This window comes from Stylophora pistillata, chromosome 14, assembly GCF_964205215.1.
Source record: "Stylophora pistillata chromosome 14, jaStyPist1.2, whole genome shotgun sequence".
NCBI lineage: Eukaryota > Metazoa > Cnidaria > Anthozoa > Scleractinia > Pocilloporidae > Stylophora > Stylophora pistillata.
Window position 1 is genome coordinate 13,504,014 of NC_142532.1, and position 18,233 is coordinate 13,522,246.

At 39.3% G+C, this 18,233-nt stretch overlaps 1 pseudogene; it reads right to left on the reverse strand.

The window, feature by feature from the left end:
- Positions 1-15,638: 15,638 nt before the first annotated feature.
- Positions 15,639-16,683, reverse strand: LOC148716638 (uncharacterized; annotated as a pseudogene).
- Between the last annotated feature and the right edge of the window lie 1,550 nt (positions 16,684-18,233).

An 18,233-nucleotide genomic window follows, 5' to 3' on the forward strand; every position in this document is an offset into this window, starting at 1 on the left:
AAAAGTCAAAGAGTTGTTCTTTTAGAACCCTAAAGGATTTTTTGGGGAAATGATTCAGAGCGAGGGAATTGATTTTTAAAGTTGGATAAATTGCGCTGTCTTTTCAACTTGTCCTGCGTGTGACACGACACAGCAACGCACATTACACTTAGCAGAAGCACCTAAAAAGTCAAGCAGAATATATTAAGTCCCTCCATTAACATGTAGAATCTTACCTTTATGTCTTTAAATCAGTGATAAAGGAAACTGTATTCCTAAAGGTCTCGTTTGGTTCGTGAACTAATCGTGCAAAATCATTTCCCACGACATAGCGGTGGTATTGTTTGTTTAGCATGCTTCGGACTTTTATAGCTTTTGTTGTGCGTATTCATTGCCTCCATTTTCCTCAAAAATGGTCTTAGAGTGCCTTTCGTTAACTCTTCTTTGCCAAAACAATAGTTTTGAACTGGAAAGCAAACCAAAGCGGAACCAAGAGACCTCAAGTCAAAAACGGCATGTACTAAAACCATGAACACCGGAACACCGGAACACCACTGAACATCACGGAACATCAGAACACCTGGACACCACGGAACACCGAAAAACCATGGAACACCGGAACACCCCCGGAACACCCCCGGAACGCCGAATTTGACAGTGTAAAGAAATAAAATTTAGATGTAATTTGTTTACCCACGTAAGACGAAAGAGCTTAGAAGCAGGCACTAAATATGTGGTTTCTTAATGTTTCTTATCTTATTTCTTTGTGGTATAAATAAATGTTGTTGTTGTTGTTGTTGACGTTCTAGCTTTTAAAGAGATAATTAACTTTTTCCAATTACAAGCCCCTATTGTTAGGCGTTTTTACTGTTTTAAATAGTCAAAGGAGTCGATGAACAAATTAAGAAAGATTCCGCTCAAAGTTCGAGCAATTATAAATGCAAAAATTATTTACTAAAAATCCTCCCACAGCACAGTAACTTTTTGAATACTATTTAGAACATCTCACTGTAATTCGTTTCTCTAGGTTACTCCGCGATTAAATCCCCAAGCATTCTTTAGAAATTTAATGTCAAACCTCGTAAGAAATCTTTAAGAGAATGTTATTGTGTTTTCAAGTTACGGGAAACGTCCGTTTTAACTGAAATATGTATAACTTCAAGTTCAATTTTCTCTTGCGGAGTCAGCTTGAGAGCTGAAATTTCGATAAGATCTTCTTACCTTTATACAAAATATTACCATGCTATCTGAAAATTCCTCAAGACTATGATCACATAGGGGGAGCTGCAGTGGTGAAATAGCACTCACCTCTCACCAATGTGACACGGGTTCGCTTCCCGGACCCACCGTCAATTGAAGGTAGATTTTGTTGTTTGTTTTTCTCTAGGTTCTCCGGTTTTCCTCCCTCCACAAAAACAAACACTTCTTAATTCAAATTGGATGTCATACACGTACACTTTATAACGAGCCCTAAGCTCTTTCGTTATTCGTGGGTAACCAAATTGCATTTACATTTTATTTTTTACATGATCTATAATGGGAAAACAAAACAACACCGTAAAATTCGGTGTTCAGGGGCGCTTCGGCTGTTCCGGTGTTCCGTGATGTTCCGGGGTGTTCCGGTGTTCGGGATGTTCCGGTGTTCGGGATGTTCCGTGTTCTGGTGGTCCGGGATGTTCGGGTGTTCCGGTGTTCCTCGTTTCAGTACATTTCGTCAAAAGCGTATGTTATGAAGCGGGTGTTGTGAAATACCGCTTCAAGTGAAATTTAAAATTACAGAATTGGAACGTTGAACAAATGACGAGTGGATCTTAGCGATATTTTATTAGATATCAACGCAGTAATAGGGAGAGAAAAACAGAATCCCGTTTAAAAAACAAATGAAGGTTAAAGAGTGACAAATGTGATCGCTGTAGAAAAATCATTAACCGAGGAAACAAAAAAAGGTTTCGCGGCGTTGCCTTAGGGAAACCTTGTGAAATGATGATAAATGAACACAAATGATGACGCCGTAGCTATCATTTGTGTTCGAATGAATTTGATTAAGAAGGTCGGTACCAATTTAATAACAGGTGTCGGTTTTTGTTTGTTTTGAGCGAACTGAGACAATTTGTTTGTAGTCTAAAAGTTGGGAACCTTTCTCAGCTAAACAAACAGAAACGGAGATCCAGTGCTGAAGTATCTTTCCAAACTGCCAAAGCCAGGAGTAAACCAACGCAAAAACTGGTCTTAGAAGAGGCTCCACAGAACAAAAACAACAGAGACGACCATGAAAATTGTAAAGAAGAAGGAAGAGATCTGTTTTCCGGAAGAGGGATGTGTCAAGTCCTTTCAACAATACTCATCGCTAGAAAAACATCTGCACTGTAGGAAACACCAGTATGCTCTGCAACAGGAAACACCAAACTGGAGCGTGGTGCTGGTGTCCTACCAGAAATAGTTGATGTGGGAGCCTCTATATCAGTGGAGGATCATGGCTCTATGCTACAGATGGGATGGGCTCTTAAGTAAGCAGGTTTACAAAGAAAGAGTCTCACGGTGGCACAGAAAACTATCTAACTGGAGTCTTTCAAGTCGATGAACACACTGGGAAAAAAGTAGGTCCAACTAGCGTCTTGAAGGCAATAAACGGGCTGAATCATTTGAAAAAAAAAAGCTAGGTGATGACAGTTTTGAAATTGATTCAGACGCTATACCATGTTTTACGAGTGGTTCACTGACTTTACAAAGAAAAATGGTTTGAATTATCACCGCAGAATATAGCTGAGGGTATGAGATGTAAAAATTGATATTGAAACTATAAAGAATCATTGGTTTGAAATGTTTAGCAGCAGCATGATGTAAAGGGTTCATGATTTTCCAGCCACAGAAGTGCGTACAGGCGAACCTCCGCTCTCTATTCCGGAAATAAAAATTGGTCACGCAACCGTTTTGCGGTTTGCTTGCAGCATCACCGTAAATACATGTTCGGCGAATCCAACTTGCTGAGAACGCCCTACTCCGTCCGCAAGGAAAATGTAAGTTGTCATTATACTCTGAGAATGTGAAAGTCTTAATACGCTGGAGAAGAAGGTCAAATGAGCCTTCAATTTCATGATCAAAAGATTTGATTCTTTCCCGAAATTGTCACGGATTTACGACATGTACATATTTCAAATGTGTCAGTTTTTAATAGACGGCTCGTTAAATTGTTTGCCTTTGGTTTGCTTATTACTTCGAAACTGAGTTTGGAGAATAGACAAACGAAAATCACTTTTAAATCTGATCTCTGATCTTGTATTCAGAGACAAGGTCGGGAAATCTTCACACCAAAACATCTCAAGTCCGGTCTTCACGCTGGCGTTTGAACAAACATGACAGCTGCGTTATCTTTAAAAGTTATCTTGTAGTTTGATCGAAGTTTGTATCAAACAAAGTGACAGCAGAAATAAAATCTATTTCTTTGATTTTAACACATGTTGCTTAGGTTTTTACTTCAATCCCGCTTTTGATTAAAAGCTATCTTTAAAACAATTGTATTTCTGTGTGTTACTTCATAAATTGGAAGGCTGGTTAAAACCAGGACATTTTATCCAATTTTAAAATTCAATTTCTTCGCGTTAAATCATTTCCCTAAAAAATCCTTTGGACATGTAAAAGAACGATTAGTCGGCTTTCGAAATCCAGATTTTTCGACGTGTTTCATGTAGTACCACATACTTAGATTAAAGGTTATTTTTTAGTAAGTTTTCATCTTTAAGTTAATAGAAGATGGTTCGCAGAATATAATAATATTTTCAAAGTAAATGGAAGAGAATTGCTCATATTCCTTTTAACACATATTTTGGTATCATTCTACAAGATTCAGTAGATTTCATTTCTTTAGAGTGTGTTATTTCGTTAAGCGAAGCCTTCTTTTTCGCGCAAAATTGAAAGCTCAAATTGTGCCAAATTCTCAGGATTCGGTTATTATCGATTTTCTCGAAAAATAATCTATATTTAGCAAAGTAAATGATGCAGCGTTTTCTTTTAGATTAAGGTCTACCTAATCTGAGAATATGGGCCAAATTGAATTTTGAGCTGTTGCCATGAAATGTTTGACCGATGGTAACATTTGCTCTTAAAAGCACCCGGAGCTCACTTTTTTTCACGTACTCTTGTGTCTTTCACTAAAAACATAATCAGTTATTCGTTCGCTTTGAAGAGAATAGCTGCACAATAATTACCTTGAAGCTAGGGGATAAGGTAAATTCTTGTAAATACTGGTAAATAAGGCAAATACTGCTTTTAGAACACTAATCAACTTTCATAGAAAAGCAAACAGACGGAAATAACCGATAAACTTCGGGATATACGTCATGGAGCACTCAAGAAGATGAAGTTGTTTCCAGCTGTGCCTCGAGCAACTCTTACCCTCTTCTCGTCCTGTCCCAACTTCCAGGGCGCAATCATACATTGATAAACACACGCTAGGCAAGAACCGCAATTGTGTATTGGCCGATTATTTCTCTTTTCCTTTTGTTATTGTAACGTTGTTCCCTCTTCGTAACCGTCACACCTTGTTTTGTCGTTACGCTTTTACGAACGAACTTTTACTTCCACACTGATAGCACCATGCAGTGTGGGATTTCCAATTTTCTAGGTGTCCGATGATATATAGTTGTGTAAATTACTGGAGTCTCCAGATAATTATCGATAGTAAAGGAAACATTATATGCTATAACTTTGCTTTGTTATAGAAAGCTTACCGAAAGAAATAAAGGCAAGAAAGTTCTCAGATGATCTTTTAAATGCAATAGATATATCCTCCCTTACCTTACCTCAGCTTAGAAATATGTCTTTAAATTTAGGGCGGGTTGTGATAGACTACAATGATCAAAGAGCTATGGGTACTTCATCACGTGAAACATGCGATGCTTTTTCTTCATTTTTGATATAATTCCTCCAACTTCCTGCGTGTCCCTATTTGTTTCTCATGCAATATTCAATACTCGTAATGAATAGCCCGAAGAGCTTTTCTGTCAGGTCACCATTTTTTTAACATATTTTTTTATGTTTATTTAGAAAGTCTGCCAATAACCTTAATTATTCCTGCATGTTTATTAGCCAAATGCCTTGTTGAAAGCTCAAAAAAAGGTTAAAAAAACTTGACAAATGTGATTTCTTTTTGTTTTTCCTCTTCTAAATCGGTGCACCTAAGCTGGCTTAGACGTGTGTTCTGTTGCTCTTTGTAATACTTGTAGCAGTTAGCCGTCAACAAGACTTGTCGAACTTCGTAATAAAAAAGCTGTCACACTTTGTGATAACAGACTATCGCACTTTATAATAAAGTAAGCTGTAAGACTTTGCGATGACAGACTGTTGCACTCTATAATAAAGTAGGTTGTCGGAGGGCGAGTAGACTTCATGAACTAGTCTCTCTAAAAGCGGCCCGGTGCATTTTGGTTTTTGAAGTATTTCAGTTTTAATGATAAAATAACGAGAGGAACTACACGAACTATTTGACACTTGTCAACATTTGTCTTAATCTCAAACGCGTTTCATCTTATAATAGCAGACTTTATGCATTAGATAGATTTTAAAGGTTGGGTAATTAAGCATGCTCACCCTTTTTCCTCGGCGCCTCCCGAAAGTTCATTTACAACTTAAACTAAAAGAGCGGGGAAGTAGGAAGCTTATTAAGTTTTCCTTTTAACGGACTGCAACTTTATTTAGGCAATATAGAGAAACAGACTAAAGCATAATCCACTTTCGTATATTTCAATACTTCAAAATATCTTCGGTTTTTTTAATCACAGGGGAAATACTTCTTAGCTAAAAAAAAAGAAGCATGCGCACGGCGCTTGTCGGGCACATTCCGATTAAGCTATCATTCCTAATCAGAATTTTTCTTCAAAGTATCCCAATAACTTTATCATCTTAGAAATTGCTGGTCCTCAAAGGCTAGAGAATAGTCTCGGTGTACCTGAGAATTTAATTCCATTTACCAAAAGCGCAGAAATGGGAATAGTATTAAAAGAACAGACAACGAACACAAAGAACTCTCCAAGCACGTGGAAATAGAAATGTTTCGTATATAAGAACGATCCTTCGCAGTAAAGCACTATTTGAGCAATAGTGGAAATCAGACCTGAAAAAAATTTCAGGCCTGTACGGGATTCGAACCACTGACCTCTGCGATACTAGTGCAGCGCTCTACCAATTGAGCTAACAAGCCAACTGGGAGCAGGCCATCAAATTAATTCGATATAAACCCGTAGATGATAAATCGAACAACAACAAACATATGAAACATATGAGTGAACTGCGGTTATGAGACGTATATAAGAACGATCCTTCGCAGTAAAGCACTATTTGAGCAATAGTGGAAATCAGATCGATTTATCATCTACGGGTTTATATCGAATTAATTTGATGGCCTGCTCCCAGTTGGCTTGTTAGCTCAATTGGTAGAGCGCTGCACTAGTATCGCAGAGGTCAGTGGTTGGAATCCCGTACAGGCCTGAAATTTTTTTCAGGTCTGATTTCCACTATTGCTCAAATAGTGCTTTACTGCGAAGGATCGTTCTTATATACGTCTCATAACCGCAGTTCACTCATATGTTTCATATGTTTGTTGTTGTTTAATAGAAATGTTTGAAGGAGAAAAGAAATGTTTCTCCTGTACTGGTTCCGCTGTATAGTTGCAGGTTCAAAATTTATGAATAACTCGGCAGGTTTATCGTAGCTCTGCTAATTTGGGGAAGAGAGAGGGCGCTTATATGAAGGTGGCGCTTTTAGACATTTTGGCGTAAGGGGTGGGCGCTTATTTGGGGGAGGGCGCCTATTCGAGGAAATATCAGAAGAAACTGGAGTGCGACAGGCCCCGACCGTCTTGTCAACTATTGGTGGAAGTGTGCGCATGTGCTGCATGGGGGTGTCACTAAAGCTTCAATGGCTATCTCTGAAAGCACAGGGGAATACCCTAGTTGGTATTCAGAGGGAAAAACGCGACTCACCCCTAAACCAGGTGAATTCAGCAGTGAGAATCAGCGGCCAATAACTTGCTTAAATAACATCTACAAGTGGTTTACGTCATACCTTCAGACACCAATGGATAACCACTTGAATGAATTCGATCTCAAGAAGAATGGACAAAGGGGAGCGAAATCGGGCTGCAGTGGGACATCTGATAATCTGCTGATTGATAGAATGGTGACTTAAGATTGTCACAGAGGAAAACGAAACCTAAGCATGGATTGGATTGATGTAAAAAAGGCGTATGACTCCGGCGGGGATCACAGTTGGTTGCTTGAGATCATGGACGCTCACCGCTTCCCTACTTGGCTGTGTAGAGTCATGAGGTGCTTGGTTGCAAGTTGGAATACGAGAATTGCTACTACTACCAAACGTGGGCCCGAAATCTGTCGTTGCATTCGATTCAACAGAGGTTTGCCGCAGGGAGATTCGCTCTGCCCGCGCCTGTTTACGCGATGTTTGAATCCAGTCGGTTGGTCACTAGAGGCTACAGAGGAATATTGGCTGTCGAAGCCTATCAGTGCCAGTGTTTCCTACCTATTGTACAGCGACGATTTGAAAGTTTTTGCTTCGTCGGAGGCTAAGCTTAACAGAGTTTTGAAATCTACCAGTGCTGCCATGGAGGACATTGGACTTATATGGAATCCCAAGAAGTGCCATGTCATTCATTTGAAAGAGGAGTGCAATTGAAAGATACGGCGTGTGTGAGAATAGGTCAAGAGGAATTCGTGAAAAAACTGAAGGAGGGTTCAAGCTATAAGTTTTTGGGGGGTGAAATAGACGGTGATACAGGATTAGAAATTGGCACTAAAAGGCGCAGCGAAATCTTACGTTAAAAGACTAATAATAGTAATAATAATAATAATAATAATAATCTACTCTATTTAAAGAGGGTATACACATAACAGCTTGCGCTGATAAACCAGTGGCCCTCAACACTAAAGTTAGTAAGTAATACATTCTAAGCCATAGAGATTAAAAATAGAACTAACTAGTCGAACAATGTAACTATTCAAAGATTATAAATACAATAAAACTAGATTATAATACGGCTTCAAAAGAATCAATGTCTCTATAAGAATTTATAAAATAATTTATCAAATCATTCCTAAGAGAGGAGATGCTACGCTGTTTCCTAAGCTCATTTGGAAGACTGTACCATAACTTAATACTACTAACTTGGAAAAACCTTCCTGCCTCAGTAGTATTTAGATACTTGGGACAGATTAGGTTATACTGGCCATGCCTGGTCTCTCTACCATGCAGGGAGTGATTTGTAGTTAAAGTACTTTCAATATAGTTAGGGGATTCCCCATGCAGTGTCTTATAGATTAACACGCACTTTCTTATCTTGACTTTATCATAGAATGGGATCCAATTTAGTTTCTTAACATTTTCTGAAGTTCTTGATCTGATACCTGTACCTAATATTACACGCGCTGCACGTTTCTGCAACCGAAACACTCTCATGAGATCTTCCATAGAACAATAGGTCCAAACTATACTACCATACATCATGACCGGCTTAATAAGGGCATTATAGAAGAGTAATCTTTCCTCAATGGGTAAACAAGTACACAACAATTTCAGTAGGCCAATTTTTTTGCTAAGCTTCTTAAAAAGTTTATCTACATGTTCCTTAAAAGTTAGTTCTGGATCAATTGTAACCCCAAGCAGTTTCTGATGTATAATTTGCTCGATAGCTGTTCCATTTGCTCGCAACCTCAAACTAGGGTCAGCTACACGTGACTTGAGACGCTTGCCAGTTACCAGAATAGATTTGGTTTTCCCGACATTTAAGACCATGCGATTTGGAGTAGATCATGCGCAAAGACTGTCAATGTCCTCCTGAAGTTTTGCTTCAACTGCCGTTGTCCCCAGAGTACAATGAGCACTAGAGGAAAAGGTAGTACCATCGGCATAAACATCCACAGTAGAGTTTGAGATCACTTGTGAAAGGTCATTGATGAAAGTCAGGAACAGCAAGGGGCTCAAAATACTTCCTTGTGGAACAACATGGGTGATACCTAGTGGGGATGAAGTGCATCCATTTATATTAACATATTGTTGACGGTCAGCCAAGTAGCTCCTAAACAATTGTAGATTTCCATCATCGACACCATAGATCTTCAGTTTAGCAAGGAGAATATCATGATTTATCAGGTCAAAAGCTTTACTATAATCAATACACACAAAGCCAGTTACATTCAGACTGTCGATGATTTGGAGCAGCCTCTTTCTGATGCTAACCGTGTTACTGCAAGTAACGAGTTTGCATCGCCAGTTCTCGCATACTTGATGTGGACCCAGCACTGGCCCGTTACAGAACTTCGATTCATTGATAGAGAGGCGAGGACTGATCATATACGAGAACAAAGGAAAACATCTGCTTAGCTCCACGGCGATACTGTATCTTCCTAGGGACAAGGGTGAACATGGACTGCGTTCTGTTGAGCAAGAATATAAACTTACTTAGATCAAGTCTGCAATAAAGCTACATCAGAACTCCGATCCAACCATGAGGCTAGTGCAGAATTTTGAAGAGGGAGCGATCGAGAAGGGATTTACGTCATTGATTAAAGAGGCATGTAAGTACACGAAGAAACTGGGAACAAGCTTGACTTTGAACTATCCGATTCCAGCGTGCTGCTCGCGCCAAACACCCAATATTTCTATACCGGTACCCGGGAAGAAAGTTAAGGGTTATCTGAGGAGGTACGTGACCGAAAAGTTGCAGGAAGAAGTTAAGGGCGACCTGTGGCGTGGACGGTTTCTGTGCGCAAGGTGGCAGGATGAAGACCTGAGCGGCGATGAGTGCTTTGCTTGTCTGCCGGACTGGAACTCAGCACCCACCCATACGATTACTGGACTACTGGAGCTTTACAAGCAGCTCACACCCACTAGAGTATACACAAGCTCAAAACAGGAACTTCTCAAGGAGAGACCACGTGTAGGCTGTGCGGAGGCGCAGCAGAAACTCTTGCGCATGTTTTAGCCAGGTGTTCTGCTTAAGCACAGTCGAAATACTTGGATCGACACAACGCTGTGCCAAAGGTGCTTTTCTTTGAGGTGTGTAAAGAACTGAAGCTAGTGGACTCAGTACCACCATGGTACTCGTTAGTAGCACCCAAACCAGTGTACGAATCTTCGGATGCTCAAGCGTACTGGGATGTGCCAGTGTATGCCGACCATAGTCACGTCAAGGCCAACAGAGTGGATGCCAGGTTCGTGGATCACAACAGGAAGCAAGTCTGGGCGGTGGAAATGAGTTGTCCCTGGTTAGATAACCGCGGAAAGAAGGAGAAGGAAAAGACGGGAAAATATGCCCCACTGCGATGGGAGCTTAAAAAGCAATATCCTGGATATTTCGTGGAGCAGTGCAACATAGTTATCGATGTGCTAGGGGGGTGGTCGAAGGAGCTCGAGAAAACAATGAAGAAGGTTTTAGGCGCTAGGAGCAAGGAAGTCCTGCGAAAAATGTAGATAGCGACGCTCACAAGCTCGCTTAACATAGCGCGCACCTTCAAGGCCACCGTCAAGTAAGAGTGCGGACTTGAGTGTGTTAGAGACTTTTAGGGAATATTCAGAGACTTTTACAGAATATATCGTTTTAGTTTTTTGACAACATAGTTATCTGTATAGACGTACGTTTCTTAAGAATACATAGGCTACGCTTTGCGCCCTATGTTCTTTTATTTATTATGGCATCTATAAGTGTACACTGCATAATAAAAGAAATAATAAAAATGTTTGATAATAGAACTCCTTAGGAATTATAGATAGGACTTGCGCCCGCTATATGTCATAACTATGTGAAAATCATGCTGCATCTTGCTCGTCGATGGGGAATTTTTTCGCACTTTCAAATAAGCTTACAATCAAACAGCGTGAAAACCTTCAAAACTCGGATTCCTGTCCATTTCGTTTTCTCTTGGAGGATTTCCGGCTCTGCTCACGTTATATAAGATCAATTACGGCGCTTGGTATGTTGACAAACCTTAGTTCAGTTTTTCTGTTACTACTTGTCGGCTTGCTCAGCTTGTTGCGAAATCATGCCGCTTTCAATTGACGCAGAATAGCTAGAGAGAAGTACGAGAAATGTCTGGATATTGCGAATTGGCAGATAGCGTGACAGCTTTAGTTCAGCTCCGTGTTTTGTACTCTGTTAGAGCACGCTATTTTAGCCAAGGACAGCGCGCGTTGTATCCGAACTTTATTATAAAAAGGCTTTAGCTTTCATACTCAGTGGTAAAGCATCCAAAAATCTAATGGCATGGTTGTAGCTTCGATCGATATTAAGAGCACCCGGAGCTCTATGTTTTTGTGTTTTCCTATGTCTTTCAATGAAGAACATATTCTCTCGCTTTGAAGAGAATAGCGTCAGAATATTTACCTTGAAGCTAGGCGATAAAGTAAATTCTCTACCACTATTTACTGCGATCAATAGGTCAGAATCATTTTTTTGAGTCTGTATCCACGAATAGTATAAGTTTCACAATGAAAATGAAATCAAACCGGGTAAAACTTTATTTTAATAACTGCAAAATGAATTTTACTTGTTGCAAAAATTAAAAATCAGTTTTGAAAAGAACGGACCTCCATATAAATGCACCTTTCTATTTTGGAGCGTAACGACATGTTGCTGAAATATACCGTTCTTCTTCATTCTATTACCCTAGCTGTTTAACCCATTGTAACGAGTTATAACACAGGCTTACCATCTTAAAATATCTCTGGTTTCTGGTTTCTATAGTAATGGGTTCCTATGGCATTTACATAGCCGTTGCGAATGTAGTTCAAATATATTGCCTCTAGTATCTGTCCCTAGTAGTCAGCCTTCAAACAAAATCAGCTCTGAATAAAGATTAATAGTTCATTACTTGTTTGGAAGTGTTTTTTTTTCTGCCAGGAAGCCTCAAAATCTTTCGTTTGGGGTGTTCAAAGTTCGGCGGTTATTTTTGCTCGCTCTCCATAGTGAAGAAATGCAACTAGGCAGGCAGCTTAGGCCACAATATCCCTCACCACTTTGCATTCGAGACAAAGATGTTTTACCTGCTAGGTCTTATTTTCCCACCGAAATTCAACAGGCCACAGAAGGATTATCCAGCTGTTACGGTGACTCGGTTTTGAATCATTCCATTCAATTGTTTACGAGAAAATGGAACGCAAAGTCGTGGATTTGGAGCTATTCTGGGAATCTGGACATGAGGGGTTATCAAAGGAATTCCAAACATGCGTTTCGGTTATCGAATTTCGGATCCAGCCACCCTACCCGAGATACAAAAATCTGAAAAATATGAAAAATTGTATCACCCGTCGGGACCCCAAAGGCGCTACTTTGTACTTCCGTCGGATGTCGTAAGCCAAGATCAACGAATAAGAATCGAAAAAGTTTTTGGCAACATTCTCAGGAAAATCCATTGATTGTTAGATACGATAACATGCGTTTCGGTTATCGTATCTAACACTGAACGGGGTTTTCCTGAGGATGTTGACAAAAACTTTTTCGATTCTCATTGGTAGATCTTGGCTTACGACATCCGCCGGAAGTACTAAGTAGCGCCTTTGGGGCTCCGACAGGGGATACAATTTTTCAGTCCGGATCCCTAGAAGAGCTTCAAATCTACGACTTTGCGTTCCATTTTCTCGTAAACCGTTGAATAGAATGATTCAAAACCGAGTCACGTAACAGCTGGATAATCCTTCTGTGGCCTGTTGAATTTAGGTGGGAAATTAAGACCTAGCAGGTAAAACACTTTTGTCTCGAGTACAAGGTGGTGTGGGATCTGGTGGCCTTTCAAAACGCAGATAACCTGAAACAAATGAAGGCTTCCCTCAGAAAACGTGGTCTTTAGCAAGGGATATTTTAAAAAATAGAAGCAGATATTTGATCCACAACAATATCGGTGGGGCAATTGACCGTAGTCAGTGATCTTAGTTAATATCACGTGCACTGTTCAAAGAACAAAGGGATCACGCACCAAAAAGCCTGATATACCTGCTGAGGCCGAATTAACCAATGAAATCAGTCGGCATTTCAATTAGAAAAAAAAAAAAAAAAAGAAAGAAAATCAGTAACCACACTTCAAATCCGGGACGTTTCCCTTCAGTGCACTAGTAATATTCAAATCAGAATAATTTGGATATATCAACAAAGTTGAAATGGTATTTTGGCCACCGTAACGATTACAAAAGCTGACGTTTCGAGCGTTAGCCCTTCGTCGTTTCGCTCCGACGCAGCCCCAAACAGTTTCTTTCGATACTATCAGCCTTTATTCATATTAAAATCAGACCCTCACACGTTAATGTTAAAGCAACAAACCATACTTTACACGCTGTGTGGGTTACACGCTAGGTTTTTCGAGCTGTCCTAGCATCCCGGGTAGTTTATTAGTCAGTAAACCGATAAAAATGATGATTTATTGCTTTTATGACATAACTACGAGTGGTTTGTCAGAGGGATTAATCTTATTTTATGATTAAGGTGCTGATTCTTACGAAAACCCGCAGAAGGTGCGATAAACCAATCAAAGCGCCGTAAACTGAATGAACTATGAGCCAGAGGAACGAAGACTGTAATTTGATTTGGCACTGGTTGAAAGCAAAGGCACGGGGAAACTGAGCAGAAGTTGTAAAGAAAACTAACGTGAAAAAGAAATGTAAGATAGAGGCACAAACTATAAGTTCTATTGGAGAATATTTCAATTTGGACGAAGAGAACGCGATTTTTGTGGCCAGAATTGGCCTACCACTACGATTACGATCTGATAATAAGTACGGAAAATTTTTAAAGTTTGCAAGCCCATGAAATAGTTTTGATATTTTCCAGAGGTTTTTCAGCGAAATGAGGGTTGTAGCATTTTAATTGGTCAAATTTATTTCGATTGTGAATCTTAACTTTACATTCTTAAGTAACACTGATTATATGATCCCACCACGGCAAACTGAAAGCGGCTGAATCGAAAGACAACATCATCGAGCCGTGTGAACTGATTCAATCACCGTCCAGTTATTTTGTTTACTCCCACTACACTAATTTCCTTCAACCAAAATTGTTTCTATCGACCAGATTGAATTGAACTTTTCATGGACTTCTTGTTAAAATCTATAGATAGAGCTTAAAGACGAGTAAACTTGAAAAACTACGAATGAAAGCCAAAATCGCAGACAACAAATACAATTGCCATAGGTCTTGATCGCACATTCCCTTTGCGAGTGGTTTTTGTTCTCTTCAATAAACAAGATATACAAAAAATATTTAAATAAAAATTCAGTTAGTTTGACGCCACATTTTTCTTAAAGCGTAAGCATAGAGGAACGTTTACTTCTCGATGAGCAGTTTGTGGAATTTTAGTCCAGAATTCTTTACCTCTGCCACTTCAATCACGGAGCGAAAAATAAAGGCTTAAAATGCAGCAACTAGCTGGTTTAACTGAATTTTAAACATTGACTTTGATAACGTTAGAAAAATAAAATCTTTGTCATTTGTTTTGGCGTTCAAAATGTACGCTTCGTTCCTCTAAACCAAAGGCCTTTACTAAATTAAAATCTGGGAATAAATTCGCCTTGTGTGGCGCCATTTGACAAGACGGGAATATGTTTCCGTTTTCTATAGGTATACAGGCAAATGTGCAATGGAATTTCGACCAGTCAGATAAGAGCGTGTCTTCCTCGTGATCAAAATAAAGAAAAGCAAGCGAGGATTATCGTCTAATAATAAAAGTTAGAAAATTTGGGTTAAAAAAGACATCTGAAAACGTCGACAGTGAACGATCGCGAGTAGCTGATGATTGAACACGAAAAATTAGCATTATCTTTCAGGTTGATAGTTAGAAGTTTGTAGCGAATTTTCTTACTTGTTTTCCTTCGGCTTGTACCTCTGAGGAACTGAAAGAATGGTATTCTTGACGTATATTTTTCGTAACTAGCAAAAAATGAGACTTTGTTCCGAATAAAGTCAAAACGCAAAGGAACTAGCCTTTGTTTTGATTCACGCTTGAGTTCACGAAGGAAATTTTGATGCGAGGTTTACGTAATTTCCATTTAAGTGTTGTTACCAATCCCAAGAGAAGAGCAATATTAACTAAATGGACCTGGTGAAGCATGACTTAATGTTTCAAAACAGGCACGATGAATTACAGCTTTCGTATTCACAGAAAATAAAGTCAGCGAGATCAATCTTATTATCCACTTGTGCTTCGTAGAGTGCAAATAACGCGCGAGACGAGTACAAGTATCACGCGATAAATGTACTCCAGAAATATCCGCGAAATTCGCCCGCACTGAAACAACAGTTTGGCGTGTTGGATAAAAAATGGGAGACCTACCAGACGTTTTGTTGTGTAGTATCGCAGAGTATTTTTACTCATTGTTTGTATTTTGATTCGCCTTACGAGCATAACTCGTAAAAATACTCTAATTGACCGAAAAATATCACTCCTACCTCCCTGATCTTGAGCGATATTTTAATAAAAACCATTTTGGTCCTTATGGTCCTTCTCTTTTCTCTTGAGTATACAACGAAGAAATAGCAGTCCTCAAACATTGGAATGGCTTTGTCATCCTAAAAATGCTACGCGGGTTCTTGTTCGTTTGTAATATAAAGTTATTCTTCTACGTTTTAAAATCATCGAACGCAAAGTCTCCGGTCAGCAGACTCACCCCTACCATGCATACACATCAACATAAGTTGTACCGCTGTTGCGTTCCTTTCTACGATCTACCCAATCCTGTCCGTACCATATCTGTATCTCCTGTTTGCTCGCAACAAACAACGGATTGACGAGTTTGCGGAAAGCCCGCTCAGTTGAATTATGGTGATATCAAAGAAGACTAAAGGAATCCCATTTCAAATCTTCAGCAAGTGGAAGGACAGGTTTCTTATCGGCATCTGTGATGATCGTCATCAACCTTCCTCCATATAGTTTACTAGTGCAGCCCCAGTAATATTCACCAGTCGCAGGGTTGCAGCGCACCGACCCTGATCTGTGAATAAGCCTTCATTGTCTTCACTCGCCCACTCTTTGTCATACAGAACGAGCCATACATATCATCTTTGGCTCAAAAGCAGACGGGTTCTTCGCCATTTATCTTTTGCCAGCTCTCTAAAATAAATTTTTAAACTAATAGAAAAAGAAGTGAGTTTTGAAATTAAACTATATTTTATAAATAGCAAATAGCAGTCAGTGTATGTTGCGAATGGTAACTAACAGCCATTTTCAAGCCGGGTAATTTCCAGTGAAAAAAGGCTAAACCATTGCCCTTTTTGGCGTCGTGGTCTTATTATTTATTTTGATCTATTCACATTTGCTAATCAAAACAATTTGGTATAAATTTTATTGGAATTTCTGAAAACAAACTCCTTTTTTGCTATAATTCACTTTTTTGCAGAAACACTGCCCCGAGATAATATTTTAGCAAGTCTAAAAAATTCATCTGGAACAAAATCTTCTGGTATTGCTTCCTTTGTACGATTGGTCAGCTCGCAGATGTTTTGACCAGCGACAGCATTGTACCTCTGACACCTTACTTCTTCTTCACACCGGAAAAACATTCAACAGGCAACCCTAAACGATACATTCTAAGCATGCGACCGTTGAGGTACATTCTACCAATTGATCGTTCCTGCTTATGACACTGACCAGTAGCGTCAAGTATATCAATCCGGGAAATCAGAAACATGATGGTCACCTCCAGCTTTGGATTCATTCTGAGGTGACTGTGGGTGGCTCTTGCTGCACAAAGACTAGGTATCTATCAACGCAGTTAACAATGCTAAGACGAAGTTGTATAGTAGTTTTCAGTCACATTTATACCTCTATCTACACCAGTTGAACACATAAACACATGACCGTGTTCCGTTCGAGAATACGAGAAAATACACATTGGCAGCGCAAAGATGTGAATAGAATAAAATACAAACACTGCTAAAACCCAAACGCATTATAACATTTTGTTATGGAATGCTTACCCAAGACATAACAGAATGAAACTGTCATTTTCTTTCATTTTTTTAAATGACAGAACCTTTAGATGAGATACAATGAATATATGAAGTTCATATATTTTGAACTGCGGTATTAGATACGGATGATGCACGATCCTCGCAGTAGATAGCGCTATTTATGCAATAGCGAAAATCAGACCTAAAAGAAATCAGGCCTGTACGGGACTCGAACCACTGACCTCTGCGATACTAGTGCAGCGCTCTACCAATTGAGTTAAAAAGCCAACTTGGAGCAGGCCGTTACGTTGATTCGTAATAAACCCGTGAAAGTGATAAATGAGATACAATGAATATATGATGTTCATATATTTTGAACTGCGGTATTAGATACGTATGATGCACGATCCTCGCAGTAGATAGCGCTATTTATGCAATAGCGAAAATCAGACCTGAAAAAAATCAGGCCTGTACGGGATTCGAACCACTGACCTCTGCGATACTAGTGCAGCGCTCTACCAATTGAGCTAACAAGCCAACTGGGAGCAGGCCGTTAAGTTAATAATAATAATAATAATAATAACTTTATTTATCCTGGTAAGAAACCGGTCAGTCGATCAAGATATAGATCGACTGGTATTAATCGGTGACCAGTTAAAAATAGTTACAAGCAATAAGAATTACAATTACAAATCTAAAATGTATAAATTATATATAAAAATTACATTTAACTTGAACAAAAATGATTTACGCTGTCCGTGTTTACGAGGTAAGTGAAAGTTCTGCCTTTAAATTGTGCGAGTGTTGTGAGCTCGCGAATCTCTCTTGGCAGTTTGTTCCAGGCACTCGCAGCCGAAAACTTAAACGAGGTCAGTCCACAGTTGGTCTTAACATGTGGTAGATCTAATAATGTTGGATCTCTAAAGGCTCGACAGTGTCTCTGTGATCGTTTCACTAAGTACCCTGTCAACTGCTTAGGGCAGTTGATGTTGTTAATTATCTCGTACGCATACTGTAGCTTGATGAAAAGGCGTCTACTGTGAAGTGATAATAATTGTAATTTGGCGCGCATCTCCTGAGTACATGTCTTACGGTCAGCATGCAATATTATTCGCATTGCTTGGTTTTGCAGGCGCTCTAAACGTTGGGCATTCTCTTTGCTACATTCGCCCCATACAACACAACCATAGTCTAACAAAGGTATTACAGTCTGCTTGTAGATTCTGAGCAAAATATCGCGACTAAGAAAGGATGAAATTCTGTTAAACAGTTTTAGTTTAGGGTAAACCATAGATTGTATATAGGATACATGTTT